We start from the raw sequence: 23,574 nt of genomic DNA on the forward strand, positions 1-23,574 counted from the left end.
TAAATCCCTGAACTGAGCTGCAAACTGTGACCCGGAACCCAGTTGAAGTCTTGTCCCTGGACCATCGCACCTTCTACTCTTGGGAATCTAGATGCATTGCACTTCCCATGTGCAGTAGGTGCGCTGCATCGCACTTTCCCTGTGTTGCAAGTGCGCTGATCAGACAAGACCTCTTCTGCCCTCAGATTTTGGTTTCTGTGTTCACTCTCTTCAGCTCTATTTAGGAGTTTTGCTGTCTGTGATCAGTGTACCACTGTGGAAACCCCCTTCCTTTCCATCATTCTGCCTCCATTGTGCAAAGAACTGTGAATGTTTTTGTGTATTGTGCGCCATTTTCAGTTCTCTTTTACAAAGAAGTAGCGTAATCGAACTGTCGTCTTTTGATTTGAAAGTGTCGCAAGTGTCGTTTTCAGTCAAAGAGAAGAATTTTATTGTTTTTGATGGTCGATTATATAGTTACTCTTGTATTTGATTTGAATTAGTAGTTTTTCAAGTGTCGAAAGCAATTTTCAATTCAAAATAACAAAGGGTCGTCATTATCTTCCTTTCATTTTTGAAGAGACATTTGTTAGTACTGTCGCTTTGAAAAGATAGTTCAGATTTGTACTTAGCATTCTTCTTGTCATTCACACATTAAGAAAGCTGAAAACAAATACATGCATGTGCATTTTCATTTAGACTGCTTGTTGGTTTGATTTAGGATAGTGCATCTAGTGTGTGCTCTCTACTCTATGTTGAAAGAATATCATCTCTCTTTCTTTAGTAGCTAGGATTTTCATTGCAAAAAATAAGATTAAACGATTGTTTAACATCTTAGATTGCATTTTAGGAATTATATCTACATCACGCGGTGAACCTGAAAGAAAAATTTCTTAAGAAATATCAACTTAAAATAAATTCAATGAACATAAAAATGCTTCGGAACCTAACGCACAACATCTAGAAGTCTAGGCTAGAGACGTATTCCGGTGTCGTAAAGCCTGGTAACTGTCGCTTTCACTGTTGGTTGGGTGATTCCTCCTCTTTGAGACGACAAGTGCCAGTACGGACTTGTGCTCCCACGTACCGTTGAGTAGATATTGGGAGACCACAATAGGCTTTATCCTTTATCCATAGGAAGCCGTGTCTGCCGCCCTATCGATCGCAATGCACTGAACACAACATTTGGGAAGATTGACTACCGTACCTAAAAAGTATTCTACAGTTTTGCGATTGGTTTGGTAATCCCTCTGTCTAGATTTCCAGAGTATTCTCTTTCGTTCATTTTTAGACTCCTTAAAGGAAAAGGTCCATCTGAGCACTTGTCACTTTAGGCTCATTAAAAATCGAAGGCGACTAGAGTCATCTTTTGTTCTTTCTCGACTCTTAAAAATTGAGAAAACAAGTTGTGTCAAGGCGTCTAAAATTTATTTTAAGCAGAATAATATCACCATTCCCACGTTGGTCTTAGGTTGAGAAAAATGGGGTCCACCAACCAAGGATTTTTCCTTGGAGGAAATCCTGGTCCTTTCTCCTCTTGGGGAGATGTTGGTGCACCTCATATGGACACATTGTCACTTCAAGGATTGACGATTGGCTTGCCAATATGGCTCTTCTCGACCTCCGTCGTTTAGAACAACGTGATTCCTGAACAATCGAGTCAACAAATTGATGATACTAAAGTTACCCCCCAACCTTCTACTTCATCTGATTCTCCCTCTCCTCCGTCCTCTTCGCTTGATAAAGCTGGTAAAGCTAAAAATCAAGTAACTGAGAAGAAGAAGAAAGGGAAGGAGAAGAAAGAGAAGAAGAAGAAAGGGAAGGAGAAGAAAGAGAAGAAGAAGAAGGAGCCAAAGGAAAAAAGGGGTAACCAGGCATCGTCTAGTGAAAATCCACACACTGCACCGTCAAAGCCTAAATCTCCATGTGTCATTTGCAAAGGAGACCACTATCATCGAGATTGTCCTTGCATCCCTCGGATCTTAAGGGACTGGTCTCGTCGATTGCACAATCCATTGTCATCAACCTCTGAAGATCATGTTGAAAGTACACCATCAACTAGTGAAAGCGAAGCATTTAGATAGAAAAAGAAATGTAAATTTCCTTGTAAACTATGTGAAGCCGATCACGCCGTCCACCGTTGTTCTTTCCTAGACGAAGCTAAAAGAGTTTTGGATGACCGTCCTACTTCACCGCTATGGCTCCCTCCTAGATACAAGAAACTCTTTCCGAGTCCATCACTAGTTGAAAATCCGACCGAAACGCCATTATGGTCAGTCGAAGCATCTATCATTGAAGATAAACCCGCTGAATCCATACCAGACGAAAGTCAAAAGGTTGAGGCGGCAGTCGACCCAGTCTTGTCTTCAGAAGGTCCATCTTCAGATGATACAATCACCGAAGAGAATGAGAATGACACCGTTCAAATTATTTTCGTAAGCATAGACTCCGATGAAAATGGGGTCAGTATACCTGTTCCTTTACCGCAGGAAGGAAGTTCTTTAGAGTCATATCCAGCTGTCTTTTCGGTCCCACCTCCAAGTAACCTAGTCATTTCCTTCGATTGGAATCTACTAGGCAGACGCCGTGTACTGGCTAATGTACCATTCCAAATCATTGTACAAGCTTAAAAAATGATCATGGTCGGTACCATCATAGATGAAGGGGTTTCTGTGAGTATCCTTTCCTCAACTGCTTGGGAAGCGCTTGCTTCGCCATCGCTCCTGCCTGAGATGAGAAATCTGACAGGCTTCAACAAAGGAACCAATCGACCGTTAGGGATCCTTCCCAATGTGCCCATAACGTTGAGAAGGAAAACCATTAATATGAACGTAATGGTAGTCCGAGGACCTCTAGATTATAATCTACTCCTTGGACGCGACTATATTTATAGCATGGGAGCCATTGTCTCCTCACTCTTTAGAGTAATGTGTTTTCCACACGAAGGCCAAGTGGTCAAGCTTGTAGACCAGCTTTCGTTCCTCGGTTCACACATAGCTAATAGTCAAATGCCATCCCTAAATGGTCTTTTCACACAAGGAATGTCTCATCAATCTCCAGTCCATCCACCTAAAAAGCGCGAGTGATTCAGGAGGACATGAATGAAACCCAGGGGGCATGCACCCTGGTCTGCTTCGGCAGGGAAACTCTAGGTATAGGGTAGGTTTCAACGAAGGATATATGACTGGTCTGATTCCCGTCCGTATAGGAAGAGGGGATTAGACCAGATAAAATACCTCCGTTAAAAGGTAGGCCTTTCCCGACAGAACAAACGTTTTGTCTGTAAATTGAGGGGTAACCTACAAACTCTACTTCGCTATACCTGGGGGCATGCAAACCTCTTGTGGGCAAGCGAGAAACAACCAACTAACGTTAACTCTATGATTCCATTGACTTCAACTGCCTAGGTCGGGTGAGTGGTCAAATCGACCATTCATCTTCGCAGGGGCCACCATGGCACTGGAAAAGTAAAGGAAAAAGTTTCCTACCTAACCTTGGTAGTGATCTTGGTAGTTAAGTAGAGGGGCATAGTTGGTCGTTCCTAGCTTGCATGCGAGAGGTGCCAAAGCATAGTTTCGAATGGTGCAAGCTCCCTAAAAATTGAACCTATCGATGAGACATCCTTATTATATGACTGGCACGAGCAGTTTTTATGTGGAGTTCAAGCTCGTTAAAAATTAAACATAAGCAATGAGCAAATGTTTTCCCCAGAGTTTAATCTTATTAAAAGATGAACCAATTTATGGTAAATAACCATTGTGAATGCATTATCATTAGCTTTTGAGCCTTGGTTGTGAGGATTGAACGAGTTTGAAGACTCCGGATCTAGTTTCATCCATCCGGGCTACGATATATTCAGGAAAATAAAGACATCAAATGTACATTGTTGCTGCACAGATGATCATCCGAATCAAAGGATGATGACTCTATTAGAATCATCAGTCTCTCGCACAGACGGTTGTTTGTCTTATGTACATGAAAATGAATTTATAAAGCTGAGCATGGGAATGCCCGCCTTAGCTAGATCATGAAAAATATTATGAAGATAATGTATTGTATTGTATCTTATTATAGGTCGCCTTCCAGCTCGAAAAAACTTCGGATCCTCATGATAAAGCATTTCACCCGACATCAAAAGATTAACGACCTCATGCTTTAGGGGGCAACTGTTATAGACATTTTTGGGCTCTGCAACCCCAATCATACATGTCCATAAACCAAGGGCTCCTAAGTCCCTAAAAGTGTTGTTTCATACCCTAAAGGAACAAGGTCAGCTGATTACATCATCTCCCAGAAGTTCTCCACAGGAAACTGCTCAGAACTGGTCAAAACTGGACCATACTGATTGCTTAGTGCTGAGGGTGAGATGTATCGCACCTACTACACACGGGGGGTGCGATGCATACTGAAAAGTCCTTTTATAGGGTGCGATGGATGAGAGTAGACAAATCGCGGAGGCAGTTTGCTAAGTGGATGATCTTGGAATCTTCCAGAAACTTCCCCAGGACACTTGTCTCTCTGAATTCGCCCAGGGATGAGTAAGAGATCATGAAATCTCCAAGTGGAATCAAGAACTATCAGAGAGAAGACACTAATAAAAATCCCAGAAGCTGACTCACCCCCCTGCAATCATCTATATATGGATCCCTCATCCAAGAGATCCAGAGGCTAGAATTTTGTATCTTGTAAGGAAGTGCTGTTGGTTTCTTGTTGGAATATCATAGTGTTGGGTGATCTAAGCTTTTCATGAGGTGAAAGAAGGGCTTTCATGTTGGAGGATGACGCTGGGTCAGAACAATTGGTTGTAATCCTCTTTGCTTATTCTTGATATTAATAAAGCTATTCAAGTTTTCCTCCACATTCTTGTATGTTTGATGATATATGCATTTGTGTGGTCAATATATATCTGGTCCTATATTGTTTATGATTGTAGATCTCTGTTCTTCGATAGTATTATGCTGATTTGATTCCACAGGTGCTCTTTGAAGCTGGGTAGACGAAGGAGAAAGTGGCAAGGATCTGTCAGAAGGGAGAGGAACCGAGCAAGGAACCAAGCGCAAGACTGAGGTTGGTGTCCTTCATTCCTCTCTTATCTACTTCTCATAAAGGAAAATGAAATTAGTTTTAGTTTGTTTGTTTCTAAGATAGCTACCAGTCTTAGTGGGACTAGCAACTCCGAGTGGACACTAGATTTCCCGATAACAAATATGTCCTCTATACCTTATGTTTTAAAGTTTTCCTTGTTTATTATATCATCCATGTTACACATCTGAATGATAAATGAAAAATATTAATTCAGAATATGCTTGATTGCACTCTGTTTTCAATCGTTATTGTTCTCCATGTTTTCTTTTGAATTAGTATAAACAGTGAAATCTTAATTGCTCCTGTTTTCTAGTTCATTCATTTTGATTATTTATTAAAGAATTCTTAACTGCTCTTTAGTAGTAATCATTCAAGTTCCCTCTTTAAATGTGCTGAAGGATTCTTAACTGCCCTTCACCCATTTTAAACCCATTCCATTTATCTCAAGTTGCCATTTGTTCCCTGTTTGACCATCTTGCCCTGTGAAACCATCTTTTGTTAAGAAACCAAGTCCAGTTAAGCCATCTTCTTTGACTCCATTAGCCCAATGGCCTAAACTACTCAATTTTACCCCTCTGCTATTGAATCTCACCACCCCAGCTAAAAAAAACTCCTAAACTTCACAACTAGCCTAATATCTTTCAAAACCAAGCTAAATCATAAAGAGAGAGCCCTCTCTAGATATAGATTGGCTAGAGTCTGTATCTAAAAGTTGGTTTGTGGTTACCTCGGACCCCTTTCCTCTTCTCAACAACTTCTAGGAAAATTTGAGTGATAACACCTTCCATTCATCCATTTGCAACAATAAGTTGAATTTATATGTTACTAGGCATCTCCGAGCTACAACCTAGGAGAGTTTCTTGGAATCCTAACAAGTACACCATGACTCTTATTGAAGACTTGTCATTGGTGGTAAATAAAGGGGATCACTTACTAATAATGGGTCCAAGTGGAAGTGGAAAAATGTCACAGTTGAGAGCTATTTCTGGTATATGGTGTTCTGGTAAAGGCACTATTAGATTCCATATAAAACAGAGCAATAAAGGATCTGATAGATCTATTTTACAAGGAGAAATTAACAATGATGGCCTAGTGAATGGAACAAACTATCGTACAGAAGACAAAGAACACCAACTCGTAGATGGAACAAAAGGAAGTTCTGGGGCAATATTTTTCCTTCCTCCAATGCCTTACATGGTTTTAGGAACACTGCACTAGCAACTGCTTTATCCTACGTGGATTGAAGATCTTATTTCTGTGTCAGAATCATATTCTCTACCATTTTCATTGAAAAGTTCGAGATTGACAAACACACGATGTGAACTTAAACCTATTCCAAATGAAGATGAGCTTGTTGGGGTATTGAAGGCTGTATGTCTTGATCATCTAATCACACGCTGCAATGGTTTGGACTCCAACGTTGATTGGTCATGCGTACTTTCGCTGGGTGAACAACAACGACTCGCATTTTCTCGGTTGCTACTTGCACAACCAGAACTTGCTCTGTTGGATGAGTCTACAAGCGCGCTAGCTGAAGCTAATGAGGTTCATCTGTACAAATAAATTGCAGCTACAGGAATAACATATATAAGCGTCGGGCATAGAAGAACTCTACGCAATTATCACAAGCAAATTCTACGGTTGGAGAATCGTGCATTTGATACATTTGAGCGTAACTGGATACTTGAAACCATTGATCAAGATAAGACATATTTGACAAAGTCAGTTGCATAAATGTTTTCCTTAACTAGTCATGGCGTTGATGGTACTGCAGTGAAGTTGATTCTCCTCTCTGGATGAGCTAGAAGCAGGCATGTATGACATTATTTATGTCTGTTCAGAGACACTTCTATGAGTAATTGGGTCATTATAGAAGCTTGCAGAAAGTCGTGGTATTACTCTGAAGCCGATTGTAGCACCAAAGCCGAAGTCGAGGAAGATGAAGAATACATGAAGAAGCTATTGGAGCCTCTCAGCAAAGAGCAGCTGATGGACATCATTTCTGAGAACGCCAAGAAAGACCCTCAACTTGTAGAAAATATTTGAAAACATGTCAACAAGGATCTGACACACAGAAAAATCTTTTTCTGCAGTCTCGGCTGGGACACTACGTCGGAGGCTTTGAAGTCCATTTTCTCCCAATACAACGAGCTGGAAGAATGCACTGTCATCGTGGACAAGGGAACTGGGAAATCCAAGGGTTACAGATTCGTGACCTTTAAACACATGGAAGGCGCGCAGAAATCCCTGAAGGAGCCTAGCAAGAAAATTGATAGCAGGATGATTGCTTGCCAGATGGCTTCCGTTGGCCCGGTGCTAGTGCACCCTCCCACCGAGACCATTGGGCAGAAAATCTATGTGAGCAATGTTGCGGTCGATATGCCGGAAGAGAAATTTCTAAACTTTTTTTTTGAATTACGTCGTAATCAAGGAAGGGCCCTTAGGGTTTGATAAATTGACGGGAATATCCATAAGCTTTGCACTTTCATTTACAAGACTGTTGAGGGTGCTAAGAAGGCTTTGGAGGAGCCGAAAAAAACTGTAGAAGGTCATGCCATGAACTACAAGCGGGTAACAGAAGGTAGCAAGCAGAGGAACATACATACCCCTATTACCATCTCATTGGACCCCAATGACCTTGTGCTGACCCATGGTGCAGTTTCGATTCTTGAATCAACCGTGGAAGCACACCGTGTTCTTGGCAGCACATTTCCTTTTAATCAGGGTGGTGCTTCCGAGTTCAGTCAGGCGTTTTAATGCTATTTTGGCTGGTCAGAACCAGAACTTTCTTGGGCTGGATCACTCGCTTTTTACGTCTGTTAATCCTACCTTGGTATCGTCATTCAATCCATCTTTGCTGTAACAAGCGGCTGCATTTTCGCAATTTGTTCAGAGCCCGCTTGGATCAGTAGGGTCGTATGGAGTGCACCCGAGCTTGGGGCTTATGGGTCTCAACATGGCGGTGTTGGAAGGGGCAATGCAGTTAAGGACACACATGGCAGTGATAAAAGAAGTTCTAAATTGTCTGTAGAATAAAAAAAATCATTAATTTAGTCTTAAATGAAATCAGTTCCACATAATTTTACAATAAAATTCTTACAAGTAACTTTGAGGGTTATAAACTCTTTTAGCGGAGAATTGGGTCTAGTGGGTTTTAGGTCCATATTTTGAAACTAGCTCTGATACCATGTGTGAGGCTCCATCCTAGGGTCCTCTAACAAAACTAAATCTCTCTAATTTTAAATACAATAAAATGAGAAATAACTTATTTCTAACTAAACATTTAATCGATGATAATTTACCATTTAAAATTTATTTCCCACAATTAAATAGTAAGCATTTCATTTCAATCACTTACATGAGTAATATCTAAACAGAGGAATATCTGTTCTGATAGCCTGATTGAGATGCCCTTGAGCTCTTGTTCCCATTGGGATGCTCCTCTTGACTACAGACAGGATTTACCTCCCAACCAACTAGGAAGTATTTCCTAGCTTAGGAAACCTCCACAGGTTCCTTAGTCCTCCGAGCCCAAGTCCAACCAGATGTAGTGTGTCCAAGATAAACAATACTCACCTTCTCCCTTCTCCACCTTCATATAAACAAAAATCCTCCAAAACCACAACCAAACCAAAACCCAAAACCAAGACCAAAAGATCCCCTCTCCTCCCATCATCCTTCCCCTTTTATGCCTCCTTCTCTTCTCCACCTCAACCACCTATCATTAATGTCATAACTACCCCCTCATCCTTACATTTGACTTATCTTCTCCCTAGTAAATTTGAGAGGACATTTTGGGGATGAGATATGAATATTTAATTTGGTAATTAATTAGAGAGGACCATGCCTTCTCCAAAGTAAATTTGAGAGGACATTTTGGGGATGAGATATGAATATATAATTTGGTAATTAATTGGAGAGGACCATGTCTTCTCCCAAGTAAATTTGAGAGGACATTTTGTGGATGAGATATGAATATTTAATTTGGTAATTAATTGGAGAAGACCATGTCTTTTCCCAAATAAATTTGAGAGGACATTTTGGGGATGAGATATGAATATATAATTTGGTAATTAATTGGAGAGGATCATGTCTTCTCCCAAGTAAATTTGAGAGGACATTTTGGGGATGTGGATATTTAAATTGGAATAAATTAAAGGAAACTATATCCTATCAAAGTTTAAATTTGAGGAGGTAAGTTGGGAATTGAATAATAACAAAATTTATAAATTTACAATTTCACCAATGTATGTATGTACCAATGTTTCTTGAAAATTATAAGTCAATATTTTAAGGTAATTTAAACGCTAGTAAAATTTGCATGATAAGATTAAGTAGGGTATTACATATCTAGAGGAAATCACATAGAAGTTTGATAATTATAGGGTTTGAAACAATTTAAATTCATCACATATAATTCATCAAAACTTTAATAAGTCTTCAAGCTTCTTATCTATCTTAGTTGTGGGATCTTATGATTGTTTCATCTTGGCTGTAAGGGTTTTTCAGATATCTGGTGCAAGTTGATATCGTTTCTCACCTTCCTATGTTTGGTTTCCTGATGGGTGTTGGTTGCAGAATTACTTATCGTTTTTACAAGGTATTACAGGGAGTCTATGTATTCTTTATGCTCTTCTACTAGAATGTTGATGTTGCCTTTGGAGTATTTGTAGGATACTTTTTTTTCCTTTCAAAGGTTTTGGTGGAGTGTATTTCAGATTCCAATTATCTGGTATCTATTGGTACGAAAAGATTGAAATTCATTTCCATATACATATCTTCAGTAGCCTATCATACTGATATTGAAACTAAATCCAGTATGTTATCAACATTATAGTTGAATTAGATAAACCATGAATTGCTGCAAAAGTTATACTATGAAGTTAATGGTTATCTTATAGCAGTACTCATTCTTAAAGACTAGTATGGAGATTCATGTGCTTGTGTTTGTGCATTTGAAACTTCCTATTGGTTGTAGGAAATAATCTGAAATTGACTACGTAATGCCTATAGGTAGGAAATGCTTTGACAGGGAACCGAAACAAACATAATATTGGTGACATTCATATATTTCCAAGGCATTGGTTCTATACATTTTTTCATTAGCTCAATGTTTTGCATATGCAACCACATAATCTCTGAATTAGCAATTGTATTGATTTCTTAGTCAGCCCTTGATCAATGAAATTATTTACAAAAGTTCTATTTTTCCATGCAACAATCGTTACTAGATCTTCACTTTCTCAGAATTGGCATGTTGTATAATTTGTTTTTGCCAAAAACTTAACTTGGCAAGCGGTTTGGATCAAGGGTTTAAGGATCATAGCATAATGAAGTGATTTGTTTTTTTTTGTTTGTTGATGCTAGATCATAAATTAGATCTGAACAGTAGAAAGTAAAATCATGATAGAATCACTACTGAAACTACTAGGTAAATCTGGGATAGTTTTGGTCACAAATCCATTTTCAAATTAGTCAATGATCAATGGTTTAATGGTTATAGCATACTGAACGAATATATTTTTACAGGCCATCACTTCAAACTTTCTTTGTTGATGTTAGATTGTAAGTTACATGTGAACAATGAATACTGAAGGTGAAATGGTTGCATATGTCGCCACCATTTAATATGGCCAATATAAGCGAGATTTCACAAAGGATAGAAAATTTCAACATCCAATATTTTGTGTTTGTTGATAGCTAAGCTCATAAAATCATAAAACATTAGAAACATATTTTCTCTCTTTTTACTAAGGACATTCTTAGTATATCTTATGATAATGCTACAAACCACCTCTACCATTTACATGACATAATGTAATATAAGCATACTATTTGATTAGATTGATGGTATTCTTTTGAAAATCTTATAGGAATGTTGAAATTGACAGGTGAATTATATAACCAAGAACTTATAAATGCATAAATCGTTCCTTTGGAAGTATATAAACATAATAGTAAATTATAAAACCAACCAGGTTGGTTATGATTTTATCTAATGTTTATCTATATATTTGATCTTATAAGGAAAATTCATGTTAAATTGTGGCGGGATTCATTGGTAAACCATGGTTAAAATAGGTACAAGAAGAAGTGGGGCAACTAAAGAGCAAACCATGGCACCACCACAACAACCGACTCCTACCTCCCCACCCAATGATGGGGAAAACATCACAACACCAAAACAGATACCAGCTGGAGAAGTGTTGAACTTAATGAGATCGTTCCAACACATGTCTAAGGAATTAATAATTCGTTTGGAACGAGAGCATGGAGGACCTGCCATACAAAACAAAGTACCTGAAAACAATACAAGAAATGATGTACGTCGAGATTTGGAAAAGGTAAAATTTCAAGAGTTTTGGGGGTCCATAGATGGTCAATCTGCAGAGGCATGGTTAGAAAACATGGCTATGTGCTTTACCCTGAGAGATTACACCTCAAATATGAAGGCCAAGATGGGTATATTCCAGCTAAAGGGAAACACACTACTTTGGTGGAAGACATTATTAACCCAATTAGGGATGGATATATCAGAAGTAACTTGGGAACTATTTGAAGAAAAATTTAGAGAATGTTATCTGTCAGAGAAGTTCCTTGAGAGCCAACTAAACGAATTCAATGCATTAAAGCAAGGGAGTCACTCAGTACTAGAGTATGAGGCTCGTTTCATGGAATTACTCCGTTATGCCCCTCACTTAAACAAATAAAAGCTCAAAGTGAACAAATTTGTGTATGGATTAAATGTTAACATTCAGGCCAAGGTTAGAATCTTAATGCCTTGCACCTTGCACGATGTAGTTCAGTAGGCAATCATTGCAGAGGAGGAGATCATGAGCAGTGGACCTAGTAAGTCAACAAGGCCCACAAGATCAGGAGTACTAAGTGGAAACAGTATGAAACACAGAAATTTGCAAAGGGGTCCTGTGCTAAATCATCAAAAGTGGTCAGCAGGAAATCAAATAACACCATATAGGCATCCAACTCAGCATTCGCATAGGGTACCTCAACAAAATCATCAACCACAACAACACTGGCCTATGTGACAACACCAAGTCACACCACCTCAGGACCGATCTCAATGGTTTGGATTTTCCCAGTAGAGTTCTAGGCCAACTCCCGGTTCAGTTGGTAGTAGGAACCAATCTACTAAGAAGTGGTGTTGGACTTGTGGAGGTCCTCACTACGAGAGGGATTTCCCTCAAAAGATAGGTAATACCAACTCAACTAAGAATTCAACTACATTGGGGGATCTGGGGAAGGCTCATCGCATCCATGCAGTGGTGAACAATCGCCAGGTCGAACACCAGTCCACTGTGTTGGAAACCTCAGGTAATATTGATGGTATGAGTTTTTTCATTTTAATAGATCCAGGAGCTACTGATTCCTTTATTTCTCTAAATGAATTATCAAGGATTAAACATAAAGAAATTGCACAATATGAATTTAGGCATGTAGAAATGGCATGTGGTATGAAAAGAAATGTAGGAAGGATGGTAAAGGATTGTGAGGTGGACTTGGGTGTATGTAAGACCAAGGTATCCTTGTACTCTATACTTTTACGAGTCTATGACGTAGTTATAGGAATGGATTTGTTGGAATGACATGGGGCACTCCTGGACTACAAAGATAAGATTCTACATTTCATAGACGATGACGGCCAAAGAAAATCATTAAGGGGAAAGAACCGAGGGGTGTCCCTGAGGTTCATCTCCTCCATGCAACTAATGAAATATAGGTGAAAGGGATTTCAAATATTCTCATTGCTCTAAATGATAAGGGTGATTCTGAAAACCTTGATAAACATCCATTTCTTGTTGAATTTAAGGATGTATTTCCCGAAGAACTACCTGGGTTACCCCTAGAAAGGGAAATTGATTTCACTACAACCTTAAACCAGGCACTGAGCCTATTGCAAAGGAAACCTATCATATGTCGGCTCCAGAGCTAAAAGAATTGTAGATCTAATTAAAGGAACTGTTGGACTTAGGGTTCATATGACCTAGCATATCTCTGTGGGGAGCCCCTGTGATTTTCGTTAAGAAGAAGGGTGGGTCTTGGCGACTGTTCATTGACTACCGCCAGTTGAATAAAGTGATGCTAAAAAATCAATACCCTTTGCCAAGGATAGATGAATTATTTGATAAAATGAGGGGGGTGATTGTGTTTTCAAAGATAGATCTGAGGTCAGGATATGATCAGTTGAGAATCAAGGAAGAAGATATCCTGAAGACAACCTTTACTACAAAATTTGGGCATTATGAATTTGTAGTTTTACCCTTTGGACTGACAAATGCCCCAGGTGTTCTCATGAGTTTGATGAACGGAATATTTTGGGATTACTTAGACAAGTTTGTAAAAGTATTTATTGATGAGATTTTGATCTACTCAAAGACCCCAGAAGAGCATGACGAACACCTAAGGATAGTTCTATAATGTCTTACAGAAAACCAATTATACGGGAAATTTGTCAAAGTGTTCCTTTTACCAAACCAAGATCCATTATCTTGGACACATTATCTCTGGGGATGGTATCGCAGTGGAACTGGTAAAGATCGAGGCCATCATGGAATGGCCAACACCAACTAATGTTCATGAAATACAAAGTTTCATGGGTATGGTAGGGTATTATCATAGATTTGTTGAAGGGTTTTCGAAGATAACAAGTCCCATTACTGAGCTCCAAAGAAAGAACAAGAAATTCATTTGGACTGAAAAATGTGAAGAGGAATTCCAAAGGTTAAAGGTGTTATTAACAACAACACTAATTTTGAAGGTGTCGGATATGGAATAAGAATTTTTGGTTTGCACTGATGCCTCCAAGGAAGGGTTGGGTTGTGTATCGATGCAAGAAGGAAGAATAATAGCTTATGCATCAAGGAAACTGAGAATCCACAAAGAAAAATATGCAACCCATGATCTAGAAATTACAACAATTGTTTATGCACTAAATATTTGGAGACACTACCTTCTAGAAAGGAAGTTTTATCTTAGGACTGACCATTGTGGGGTACAACACATATTCAATCAAGACCACTTAAATGCAAGACAAAGATGATGGTTTGAGCTAATTAGTAAATATGATTTTGATATCACTTACATAAAAGGAACGGTAAATAGGGTGGCTGATGCTTTAAGTAGGAGGCCTCGGATATTTCAGTGATTCTCTTAAAGAAAAATTTGAGGGAAAAACTATTTGATTTACAATTAAAGACACCTGGTACTAGGAGGTTAGAAAAATTTTGAGGAACGAAGAAATGAGGGTTCAAAAATATGAAGAACACTCCCCTGATAATGATGGGATACTACGATTTTGGGGAAGGATATATGTACCACCGAATGAAGATATCTTCCAATTAATATTGAATGAAGCACATCACGTAGTATACACGGAACACCCTGGTGTTAAGAAGATGAGTGCATACCTGAAACCACTCTTCTTTTGGAAAGGGATGAAGAAGGACATCGTAAACTTGGTAGCAATATGCTTAGAGTGTCAACGAGTAAAAGCTAAACACAGACATCCAACAAGATTATTGCAACCCCATGAGATACCAAAATCTAAATGGGAAGTTATATCAATGGATTTCATTGTGGGACTACCAATGACCTCAAGAAGACATGATTCCATATTTGTAGTGGTGGACACGTTGACCAAGAGTGCCCATTTCATACCAGTTAAGACTACATATAAGGCACTAGAAATAGCCAGAGTTTTTATTGATGAGATTATGAGACTACATGGATTGCATAGGAAGATCATATCTGATAGGGGAGCAGTGTTTACAGGAAGGTTTTGGACTAGTTTCCAAGAAGCCTTGGGAACCCAGTTGAACTTCAGCACTGCTTATCACCCTTAGACAGATGTGCAGACAAAAAGGACTAACTAGATCCTCGAAGGCATGCTCCAAATGTATTTGATGGACCAATAAAAGAGATGGGATCAATTTTTAACCCTTGTGGAATTTTCTTACAATAATAGTTATCAGAGTTGCATCAAGATGGTGCCATTTGAGTTCTTATATGGAAGACCTTGCAGAACACCTCTCAGTTGGGAACAACTAGAGGATCGAGTATTAATAGGACCAAAAGTGGTGCAAGATATGGAAGAACAAATGAATATGATTAGAGGAAGGCTAAAAGAATCACAAGATTGACAAAAGAGCTATGCTGATGCTCATCAGGTAGACTAAAGTTATGAAGTGGGAGATAGGGTATTCTTGAGAGTATGGCCCTAAAAAAGCTCTATAAGATTCAGAAAGGGAGAAAGATTGTCTCCACGGTTTACAAGACCTTTTGAAATCTTAGAAAAGAAAGGGCCAGTGGCATATAGGCTTGCCTTACCTCCATCTTTAGCTCGTATGCATGATGTGTTTCATGTTTCTATTTTGCATCATTATCTTTCAGATCCTTCACATGTCATTGCATTTGGTCATTTGTAGGTTTTGGACGAGGGAACAGTGATGGTCGAACCAATTTTCATACTAGACCAGCGAACTTTGTAGCTTAGATGATGGTTAGTAGACTAGGTTAAGGTCCAGTGGGACAATTATAGTCCCAGTTTAGCTACTTGGGAGGAAACCAAGGAGATGCGTCACCGTTTTCCTTACCTATTCCAAGGACTTCGAGACGAAGTCTATTATTAAGAGGGGGTGTATGTAGTGCCCCACTCTAGTTGACTCATAGTGATATGACATTAACATTTATTTAGCCCTAAGGCCCACACTTTATTCTTTGAGGACCTCAGGTTGAGGATCTAGACACATGACTCTATTATTAGTGGTTTTGATGTTTATGTATGTTTTCCATTGATATTATGATGAAGATAGAATTAATGGTTATGTATGTTATCTATTGGTATTAAGATGATTGTAGCATTAATGGTTATGCATGTTCTCTATTGATATTATGATGATTGTGGCATAAGTGGTTATGTTTGTTCTCTATTTGAATTTATGATGATGATAAAAGTAAAGGATATGTATGCTCTCTATTGATATTAGGATGATGATAGCTTTGATGGATGGGTATGTTTTCTATTGATGCTACGATGTTGATAGCTTTGATGGATATGTATGCTTCCATTGATGTTATGATGATGATAGCCATGATGGATGTGTCCCCTATGTTACCCACTTGCATTAGTTCTGGTTCACAATGAACAATGATGTGAATGACTAGATGATGGTAATGATGCTATTATGATAATGACTAACACTGAGAAACCTTGTTACTAATGATTATTGACTATGGTAGGAAACCACTAGAGGCACTCACATATGACGAGTTGACGACACCTAGTTTGATGAAAATTTATATTATTTTATCTTTGAAATTCTAAGTCAATTTTGAAACCTGTTATATATGTTTATCTATATTCTGATGATATGTTAGTGGTTGCAGGCACAGATTGGTTGTTTGGCCAAATGACTCACATATAGGTGATGCGGTTGTATAATTGGATGGAACTGCGTGGGAGGGGTGGGATAGTGTCCCTGATCTCACCCACTAGCACTCCCGCCGCGACTTGGGCTGGAAAGGTTGAAACACCTTCACCTTGAAGATCTTGATGTCATGAGGGCAGGTCCCAAAGTTGGGTCACTCATGAGGATTTGACCAAGGGGTGTGCATTAAGGCGGATTCCTTGATCCTCGACACCATTAGTCTCACTATAGTAGGCAACATAAGAGATGATAGTGGTCTCTGTCATTGCACCTATACTTTCCCCTCGCGGCCACTAAATGCTTGAAGGGAAAGTGGCGTGGCACCCTTGGAACTTCAAGGGAATTTCTTGAAGGGCACGACTAACTTGGCACCCTTTTCATCACAAATAAAATGTTAGGCATGACACCCTTGGAACTTCAAGGGAAGTTCTTGAAGGTCACAACCAAATTTGGCACCCTTGGAATCATTAAAAATAAATAAATTAATAAATATAATCAAGATATGAAAACCAGGTAAATTCACATCAAGGGTAAATGATGTTAGAAACCAAGGTAATTAAATTAAGAATAAAACTTGGGTTACGAGGATCATAGGAAGAAATAAAATATTTTACCTTAAAAACTCTACCTTTCCCATGTTGGAAAATATTAGGTAGATAATGTAGTTTAATAAAGTAAAAAGGGGAAAGAGGGACATAAATGTAAGGATAAATATTAATCATAAAATAGTTAAACCTAATTAAGAGAAGAGGATGGTGAATTAAAATAAGATTAATAAATTAAATTTTAGAGAAATTTAGAGAACCTCCATGTGGCAACAACCAATATAAGAATATCCATCTAAGAGATAACTTGAGTTGAATTAGGGAGTAGATAGGAGATCAAATCTTGACTTATCAATTGGATTTAGTAATGAACACAAATTAAGGAGTAAAAAGGGGGATCAAGAGACAACTAGGAGAAGAAATAGGAATCTTTTTGAGGTGAGGAAAAATATTAGTTTTAAATTAAAATTTAAGTAAATAATTTTGGAGACCCTTGATGTGAGAGTGACACATGGGTGGGTGAATAATCAAACTATTGAAATGTAAAAAATAATTAATTATGCATAAAATTCCAAGTGTCACCTATGAGGACTCCTATAAAAGAAGGGGAAATCCATGGGAGAAGGGACTTTTTATTTACCCTATTGTTGGCTGGATGAGACTATGTCAGAGTAGTGACTACGAGCTATAGTGAGTTTGGTGAGGTAGAGGACTTCTCAGAGGGGACTCTTGAGCCAAAGAGTGCTCTCCTCTACCAGCTAATACATTCTGCCATCGTACAACCCCATTGCATCTCGGAGGTCCGCGGGGAAGAAGAGTACCCAAGGAGTTGGCTAGGAGGTCAACCGGTGGGTCATTGCATTCGGATTAACCACGTCAACATTCACACTTGGATGCAATCGAAAACAAAGGAGGGCAATATTAGCAAGTCAAGTTGGAATGTTGCCTCTTGGTGAACGGTACCTATGTTGTTACAATATTCTTTTGTATGAATTGATTATGGCTTTAGTTAATAACATGTAAATTAGATGGTGTGTTCAATGAAGTGAAATTAAGGAAAGTTTCATATAATGCCTAATGATTTTTGAGTTCCCAATGCTATTTTCTTATGGTTGTATTTTAGTACTCTAACCAAAAAAAATAAATTAAATAAATAAATAAATTGTATAGGGTTGGTCCCTACACCATTTTTCTCTAGTTTATTGCACAACATAGATTTTAAACTTGGGATTGTATCAGACGTAAAGGTTATGAAGGATGCCTTTTTTCTTTCTTTGTTTCTAGGATGAAGAGACATCAGATCACCTTTTCCTCACTTGTGAATTTGTGTCTGAGGTATGGTCTATATTTCATTGCATCTTTGGTACTAATTGTTAGCGTCAGTCTTTGAAGCCTTCCACTAGTGATCAAACATGCTCTTACAAAGTGGTCTTAGGGTGTCAAGGTCAAATTTTGTCATTTCAGTGAGTCTTCAAATAAAATTTGGTCACTAGGTATTAGGTCTAGGATTTGTTTTCACTTCTTTCAAAGTTGTCCAAATGTCAGTCCATGTCACCATTCAGATGAGTGTACCATCATTCAGAGAGTTGTCATCATCATTTCAGGTTCCAATGGGTCATTTTACACCTTGTTCGTGCTTGAGTTGTACTTAGGTAAGGCTCATTTCCCTCTCCTAGGGTTTTGAAGGTAATTTATCTTGGATGGTCAAATCATCAACAAAAATTGTATCCTGATGCTCATACATCTTCCCCTATCCTTAATGTACCTTCTTAAGCACTTCCCATCACTGATATCCCTCAAATTCATCATTTTCCCACAAACCCTAGCTTCTTGCTACAATTTGACAATTTTCTAGGCTAGGCCTGTGTTTTTCCCTTTTGGACCCCTTCCCCTCACTCAATATTTGAAATTCCACTTTCCATTACTTCCTAACATCCCTCCCTACTTCCCAAAATTTTCTCAAGAATTTAGAAGCCTCTTAGCCCCTTCATTTCCCTTCATTTCTACAAATCCCTTGTTCCACACATCAGGATAGGTTTTACTCAAATGATGTTTCTGAGCAAGAAAAAAAGAATTTGGAAAACGTGAGAGAGGTTTTTGTCCATAATAGGCCAAGGAAGAAAAAAATCCTTCACTTTTTACACAGGTGTCATGGTTTTAGAGAAATGTCAAAAATACAAGTTGCCTCAGGAGAGTTAATGCACCTTTGGAGTGACCTTGGGAAAATCACGATTTCTCCTAGCCTGGTTGGCCAAATGACTTTTTTGATGCATCAAATGATAACTAGACACAAAGATCTTTCCAATGAGCTATCATGAGCTCAATTTAGAGTTGAGGAAGACCTTCACAAGTTGACTGCAACAACACTCTGCATTTAGGCAGCCTCATTTTGCACATTTTGACCAGTCTTAGGAGATTTGACTTTTGATAGGTCAAATGAACTCCAAATTGAAAAATTCAAGATTTTTTGGAAAGTAGACTAAATAATATTTCTAACGAGCTATCCCGAGCCCAATGTGGACTCTGGGAAGGCCTCCAAAAGTGGTCTTCAAAAAGGTGCTGCGCATTGGATGGTTCCTCTTAGTGCAAAATAACATTGGTGTTGTGCATTAAATTGACGTTGTGCACCTGTTGGAGGGTGTTGCACACCTATTGAACCCTCCCAAAAACTGATCCAAATCACTCCAATTTGCCTTAATTCTCCAAATTTTCCTCTTGACAAGTAAGTAACACAATTATTCTTGTTGAAAAAGGGTTTTTTGCATCAGTCTATGGTAATTGTGTTTATCAAAAACCAAACCCTAGTTTTCACCAAAGCCTCTCATAAAATTTAAAGCTCATTCAAAGATTGTTGTCATATCTCATCCATTGGTTGTCCCCCTAAACACTATTCCCTCTATCCTTTTACACCCTACTCACTCTCCCCTTAAATTTCATTCCCTCATATAAATCTCCCTAGATCTCATCCCTTCATACCCTATTCCCTCGAACCCTAGCTCTATCAAATCTCACTCATATCCCTATTTCCTCTCACTCATTCCCTTTCTTTTGAAAATATCTTCATACTCATCATTCACCTACATTATCTTTCTTTCCCCACAAGCATATACAGTCAAATAAGACAATGGATAGTGATTATGAGACCGGGGAAGAGACCCTTAGTGATAGTTCTAGGGAACTAAACTTGCAGCAGAGGAGACCTCACAAAGGAGGAAAGATAAACAGGGAGGAAGTCCATCAACCTCAAAGAGTTACTTGCTTGTCCCTTTGCCATCACATGTTTCCAGCATCAGTCTTGTTATGAGTTCTGTGAAATGGTGGAGAGGGTCAAATATCACCATGAATTAGCAAGGCTATTTGTGTCACACTTGGACAATAATGAAGTACAACTTGTTGGTGTCACTTTCACTCTGTCACCTGCCCTCATTTTAGAGGCTACAAGCATACCAAACATAGGTGAAAAATGGAAGAAGGAGAAGAACAAATTAAAAATTCTTACTGATGCCTTCTTAGCTCATCATAGCAGTGCTTGAGGGTGCTCTGTACCAAATTTGGGGCAATTTTGAGAATTTTTTGTCATTTTCAAATTTTGAAATTAGAAAAACAGGAAAACCCAATAGGTGATGAGGACCTCCTTTTGCAAAATTGTTTGCATATTTGGGATCAGCATGGAAAAATATGAAAACCCAAAAACTTTGAGAAGTCTTGGATGAGATCTTGGCTTCCAAAAGAGCAAAAAACACCCAAAAAATGCCCTCTCTGCCACTTTTTTGCCACACTGGAAGAAGTCTTGGGAAAATCAACTTTTGGAGGGGCAAATGACCTCCAAATCAGGAAATTCAAATTGTTCCAGAAACTAGACAGGTAGGGATTTCCAACAAGCCATATTGGGCCTGATTTGGATGAGTGGAAGACCTTCAAAATGACCTCTAAATTGGCGCTGCGCATTAGATGAATTTTGCTAGTTTTTACTAGGAATACCAAATTTTGCCTGGTTTTCTCTACAGTTGACTTTTTCTTTCTCTCTTGGTGAAATTAGCATGGTAAATGATGTAAATTGATGTAATTATGGATGTAAAACACTTGATAGGGTAGATACATCAAGTCAAAGGTGGTTTTGAGCTGAATGAATTGGTTTCCTTGGTTTTAGAGGCAAGTTGTTCCACTGCCTACTTTTGTGTTCCTAGTTTAGATATGGTTGAAACCACCACTTTTCTCATGGATTCAACCCCTGATGGATAGCTTAGATGGTTTTGAGGTCTATATTATGTCTTTTTTTCAGTCATTTGAAAGGGTTGGACTCTTTTGGAAGTGGTGCACTCATTGTATATTTGTATTAGCAGATTGGCAAGGAATAAAACCAAGTTTTACAACTATTTTTGTGGGATTCTTGTGATATTGAGTTTATGTATTGTTTCTTCTTTGTAATGAGTTTTTCTGATGTTTTATATGTATCCACATCTCTCTCTCTCTTCTAAACTAAATGAATCAAGGTGAATAGACAAAATACACTAATTTACAGTGCTTTGTCTTGGGAATGCATTTGGTTTTCTGTGTTTTTCAACAGTTTGAAGAGGATTCATGCTCCTCATGCCCTCCTCAACCCCTCAGTAGTCTAAATCTACCATCTTAACCAATTTCTAGTACATAAATCCTTTGTCTACCTCGCCCCACAGAACATGTCTGTATCCCTGATTTGATTTCTCAGACCCAACCTGCCTACTCCATTTGATCCAGCAACCAATCATCAAAAATCAACCAAGAACCCTTGAGTTACTATACCTAGCCTAAAATCTAATTTCATTTCAGTCATCTCAAGCTATAATTGCAGTCATCCTAATTGAGATTGACAAGGAGAGAGCCCTCTCCCAACTTGGTAGGGCTAGCTACTAGGTTAAGCATGGTTTGTGGTTATCCTAGGATTGCCTCCCTTCAGCTTGAGGTTGATCTAGGCTCTAACATAGTGGCAACCATACTAGGGAACGTAGTTTTATGTCCCTCAACAAAATGTATCATGTTTAGATCTGATTGTTGATGGTGGACAATGATCATACGCCAAGAGGCTAAAATCATTCACCTGGCGATTCCAAACTAGTTTAAAGATAAGATCCAAGGACTCCACTGGAGGATGAACCTGAACAACAGAAACATGAAAGGACAATATGGAAAGATCAGGTATTCAAGTTGGAATTTCATCCAAGACATTATGTTCTTTGAGATAAATTATTTCTTCTCTTTTCCCGAGAATTTCAAGAAGGCTTTACGAAGTATACTGTATCTGAGAGAAGATCCTAGACCTACATTTGATTCCTTCCCTTTGAAGATTGTGAATACAAAATGTTCTTATGCCTTTGATCTTGATCAAGACCCTTCTTCTGAATCTTATGATGACCGTCTTCCAACTGATGAGCCTAAAGAGACCAAGACTGATTCTACAGCTTTTGTACATATTCCTATACTTTGTAAAATTCCAGATAGATACAAGCCTATGATTTTACCTCCTATATCCCATGCTTTCCCTAAAACTCATTACCTATATCTACCAAGATTTGATGGTGAATGCAACAACATCACTGCCAAGAGACATGTAATGAATTTTGAGTCTTTTCTTGACCTTTTTGGAGTTGATGAAGAAGATGTTAATATTAGGCCTTTTGCTCTTTCTTTGCAAGGCAAAGTCAAGAGTTGGTTCAAAACCCTGCTTGATGCGAGCATCTCAAATTTCCAGCAGTTTGTCAAAGTGTTCCTTGATAAGTGGGTGGTCAAACAAAACCATTTCTTGATTATAGAAGAGTATAACCAGTTGAAAAGACAGTCATGGGAGACAGTACAACTGTTTTCTACCAGATTTAACCAAGTTTATTGTTCGATGCCTATTAATATAAGACCTCCTCTTGGATCCGCTCTTTTGCACTACTTGGAAGCCTTTGATCCAGAAATGGAGTTTCAGCTGAGGGAAAGGAACCTTGCAACACTTGAAGAGATGCAAAACAATGCAGTAGATGTAGAAGCTAATTTGTTGATCAGAAGGGAAAGTTGAAGGAAGAAGAGACGAAGAACCTAGATCTAGAGGAATCGACATTTTTAGAGGTAAAGCTCAACATTTTGGTAAGTTCAGTGGAAGAGATGATGCAAAATATCACCACAAGGAATGAGTATTATGTTCAAGGCCATGGCTTGCTGATTGAAGAAGAACAAGTGGCTAATTCAAAACATTTCCTTTCTCATCCCAGTTGTCATAGATATGATAATGATTGTTTTATAGATAATCTTGGAGAAGAGAGATCTGTTGATCTGACATGTATTCTTGATGATGTGTTTTATACTCATGATTTCCCTAAGTTTGATCAGTATGATGATGATTATGTTCTCCAAATAGAAGCTAGTCTTGTAGAAAAATCAACAGCTGGTTTGTGGAAGGAGGAAGTTCACTTGTAGCTCGAATACAGTGATTAGCCGTTGCATATCAGCTATAGAAGTGAGGAGGAATGTGCAACAAATTTTGAAGTAAGTGAAGGATC

The 23,574-nt window shown here is 38.5% G+C and overlaps 1 pseudogene; it reads left to right on the plus strand.

The window, feature by feature from the left end:
* Positions 1-5,946: 5,946 nt before the first annotated feature.
* Positions 5,947-8,100, plus strand: LOC149233878 (UBP1-associated protein 2B-like; annotated as a pseudogene).
* Positions 8,101-23,574: the final 15,474 nt, after the last annotated feature.

Source organism: Pinus tabuliformis, chromosome 8 (genome assembly GCF_031772625.1).
Source record: "Pinus tabuliformis cultivar Carrire ecotype Pingquan chromosome 8, CPIR1, whole genome shotgun sequence".
NCBI lineage: Eukaryota > Viridiplantae > Streptophyta > Pinopsida > Pinales > Pinaceae > Pinus > Pinus tabuliformis.